At 46.2% G+C, this 4,071-nt stretch overlaps 1 non-coding gene across 1 annotated transcript; it reads right to left on the bottom strand.

Moving 5' to 3' along the window:
- Positions 1-1,024: 1,024 nt before the first annotated feature.
- trnav-aac (transfer RNA valine (anticodon AAC)) lies at positions 1,025-1,097 on the bottom strand. The gene has a single exon. It is a non-coding gene; the product is annotated as a tRNA-Val (tRNA).
- Positions 1,098-4,071: the final 2,974 nt, after the last annotated feature.

The raw sequence follows: 4,071 nt of genomic DNA, 5'->3' as shown, positions 1-4,071 counted from the left end.
CCTGGACATGAGCCACGTGGATACCAACTGAGTCGGAAACCTGTGCGGGAATCGACGAGAAGCGATTCAATAAATTTTGCTAACTTCCATGGTGCTTATTGGAAATGCAGTTTCTGTTCAAGTCAATCGAAAAGGCAGTTTCTGAACATAGTAACAGAAGTCAAAAGGTAATTACCTCACCCCACCCCCACTCCGGAAGAGGTGCTAACTGCCCTTGAGTGCTTTTTGATCTCGATGTGAAGAGCTCACACGCCTCTGAGTCACCTTCAAGTCTCTGTTTGCGGAGTGAATCACAAAGAAGGACTTTTACCAGAGCTGCAACCGCCTCACTTCCCCACTCGCTCTCCCCTTTTACATTTTCCTGCTCGTCAGTGATTTAAAGAAAACCAAATGGATGCGATGTCATTCTGTAGCCTCTCTGTCGATTCCTCCGTTTCAGTTCCAACATGGCTTAGATCTCGGGGCGCACCTTAATATTAGCGGCGCTATGAAAGCACAAGTTCAAAGGTTCCTCTGAGAGTGTAAATTATTTCATTGCTGTTGCTGATTGAATGAGCCACTAACGTGCGAACTGCCCCAAAATATGATTCAGGAATCTGGTACCAACTCTCGCGCGTTGAATAACGACAGACAGCTTCCAAATGAGGCCTTTCAGAGACGACTTTGGGGTACATTTGACAGACAGACAAGTTCAGGAATCCGTGGTGCGCTGTGACACCAGCGCAGCAGCTTCTTCCCTGCCTTTGAACCGGGCCGCCTGCGCAAGGAATGCAAATGCGGTACTGCTTTTCGTGGAAGGATCAGAACGCGGCAAGGACACTCTCAAACAGAATGGCATATGCATCAGAACCAGGTTGGAGAAAAACTTTATAATGCTTTACACAGTAATTAAATGGAGTTGCCTTACATTTCACTACGAGAGCAGATTCTTTCAAGCAAATTCGAAGGCAGGTTTGCAGATGGGAAAGCAAGGAAGAAAGCTCCGTTCTTGTCCATGTAAAAGGCTGCAGTTGACGAACAAAGCAGTTTCTGCCCAGTTTCGAACTAGGGACCTTTCGCGTGTTAGGCGAACGTGATGACCACTACACTACAGAAACGAGCCGTGGTCGCCGTGAAATTGATGACAATATATACACAATGATTTCGTCAATGTTTGGACCGTAGGGCGAGGTGGAATAAGCTGGGACGACTTTCCCTGCGTAACGGCTGCGATATGATCTTATGGAAGGGTTGTAAACTGAGTATTTCTGTGTTTTACCCAAATTGGGGTGAGTTGAAAACTCGAGAGCATAGGTTTAAGGTGAGTGGGCTGAAATTGACAAACGACCTGAGGCACATTTCCCACACAGAAGGTTGTGCGTGTATGGAATGAGCTCCCAGAGGAAGTGGAGGAGGCTATTACACTCAGAAAATTGCAAAGGTAATCGGATGAGTTTCTGGACAGGATGGGTTTAGAGGGATTGGGGCCAAATGCTGGGGAACGGGACTTGTTTAATTTTGGTTATGTGGTGAGCATGGATGAGATACACCTAAATATCTGTTTCCACGCCGTGTACCCCCATAACGTCTTGTTGCTAACACTGGCTGTAAAGGATTACGTTTTAGCGGAGTTTTCCATCGCAGTCTGTGGCACAATCGTTTAGTCTGTTCGACTGCTCACGGGAAAGGTAGTATTGTGAAACACTGCAGATACGAACAACTTCCTTAATTTTGCCCCGACTGACCATACTCCGTGAAATTTTCCCAGACCTCAATTGAGGAGTTTTGCTGCTCGAAGTTACCTCAGAAACCCTGTTAACTCGTAATGTGCTGAGCGAATCGCAAAACAGAAAGCATTTTTCACGGAACACAAACAAAACTGGCATGCCGAATGCATGTTCAGACAGAGAGATGCATGAATGCTAAATGTGTCACAGTCCGAGGGCATGAGTCATAAAGTAATCTCACAACTAAAAACAGGGCAATTCCAAACTACTCTTTCAAACATACTGCAGCGTTAGTGCACCACCACTTTCCAGACAATGCTGAAAAGAGAGATAGAAAGAACATCATAAGAACGGGCCATAAAAAGTGAATTTCACCATTCACAGTCTCGATTAGATTACCTTTTCCTTCTGATGAATCCAGGACGGAAATGAAGGAAATGGGAGAAATTCAATAACATATGACACCGAAATTCATTGGAACGATTTTCCCATTGGACAGAAAACCAAATAACGACGAGTCGAGTCACCGCAGGACTTTGTTTCACAACAGCGATGAAATAATAGTCTCCATTCGGTTCCAGTAAAAGCACAAATCGCTTTGGAACAGCAGAGCTGTTTGCGATTTTCCGCGCGGGAGGCGAACGCGATCATGACAGCAGAGACACTTGGACACTTCGGTCAAGTGACCATGAGCTGCTAGACATTACTACAATTTCGATTCTTGCTTTGCTAAATGATTTCACACATTGCTCGAAACAGGACGACTTTCACGTTTACACGGAACACGAAACACACCTGACTACAGGGAAAATGCACAAAGCTGAGCAGGCCGTGTTCCACATCAAACCGTGCAGCATTTATTCAGTCACTGTGTCTGTTTTGCAGAAGAAGGGTCCCAAAGAATGTTCTCCACCCTAAAACCGGAGGTCGCATTACAATCCGAGAACGACAGATCACATTGTGAGCATGCTCTGACCTCGGGGCCGGTTCGAGATGCCACTTTCCGTGCCTTTTACTTTAACCGTGCAATTTGCTGCAGAGATGTTCACTCCTGGACATGAGCCACGTGGATACCAACTGAGTCGGAAACCTGTGCGGGAATCGACGAGAAGCGATTCAATAAATTTTGCTAACTTCCATGGTGCTTATTGGAAATGCAGTTTCTGTTCAAGTCAATCGAAAAGGCAGTTTCTGAACATAGTAACAGAAGTCAAAAGGTAATTACCTCACCCCACCCCCACTCCGGAAGAGGTGCTAACTGCCCTTGAGTGCTTTTTGATCTCGATGTGAAGAGCTCACACGCCTCTGAGTCACCTGTTTGCGGAGTGAATCACAAAGAAGGACTTTTACCAGAGCTGCAACCGCCTCACTTCCCCACTCGCTCTCCCCTTTTACATTTTCCTGCTCGTCAGTGATTTAAAGAAAACCAAATGGATGCGATGTCATTCTGTAGCCTCTCTGTCGATTCCTCCGTTTCAGTTCCAACATGGCTTAGATCTCGGGGCGCACCTTAATATTAGCGGCGCTATGAAAGCACAAGTTCAAAGGTTCCTCTGAGAGTGTAAATTATTTCATTGCTGTTGCTGATTGAATGAGCCACTAACGTGCGAACTGCCCCAAAATATGATTCAGGAATCTGGTACCAACTCTCGCGCGTTGAATAACGACAGACAGCTTCCAAATGAGGCCTTTCAGAGACGACTTTGGGGTACATTTGACAGACAGACAAGTTCAGGAATCCGTGGTGCGCTGTGACACCAGCGCAGCAGCTTCTTCCCTGCCTTTGAACCGGGCTGCCTGCGCAAGGAATGCAAATGCGGTACTGCTTTTCGTGGAAGGATCAGAACGCGGCAAGGACACTCTCAAACAGAATGGCATATGCATCAGAACCAGGTTGGAGAAAAACTTTATAATGCTTTACACAGTAATTAAATGGAGTTGCCTTACATTTCACTACGAGAGCAGATTCTTTCAAGCAAATTCGAAGGCAGGTTTGCAGATGGGAAAGCAAGCAAGAAAGCTCCGTTCTTGTCCATGTAAAAGGCTGCAGTTGACGAACAAAGCAGTTTCGGCCCAGTTGCGAACTAGGGACCTTTCGCGTGTTAGGCGAACGTGATGACCACTACACTACAGAAACCAGCCGCGGCCGCCGTGAGATTGATGACAATATATAGACAATGATTTCGTCAATGTTTGGACCGGACGGCGAGGTGGAATAAGCTGGGACGACTTTCCCTGCAGCGGAACGGCTGCGATACGATCTTATGGAAGGGTTGTAAACTGAGTATTTCTGTGTTTTACCCAAATTGGGGTGAGTTGAAAACTCGAGAGCATAGGTTTAAGTTGAGTGGGCTGAAAGTGACAA

Source organism: Chiloscyllium punctatum, chromosome 50, assembly GCF_047496795.1.
Source record: "Chiloscyllium punctatum isolate Juve2018m chromosome 50, sChiPun1.3, whole genome shotgun sequence".
Lineage (NCBI taxonomy): Eukaryota > Metazoa > Chordata > Chondrichthyes > Orectolobiformes > Hemiscylliidae > Chiloscyllium > Chiloscyllium punctatum.
The sequence above is the reverse complement of the archived record's forward strand: the minus strand, read 5'-3'. Positions and strand labels throughout refer to the sequence as shown.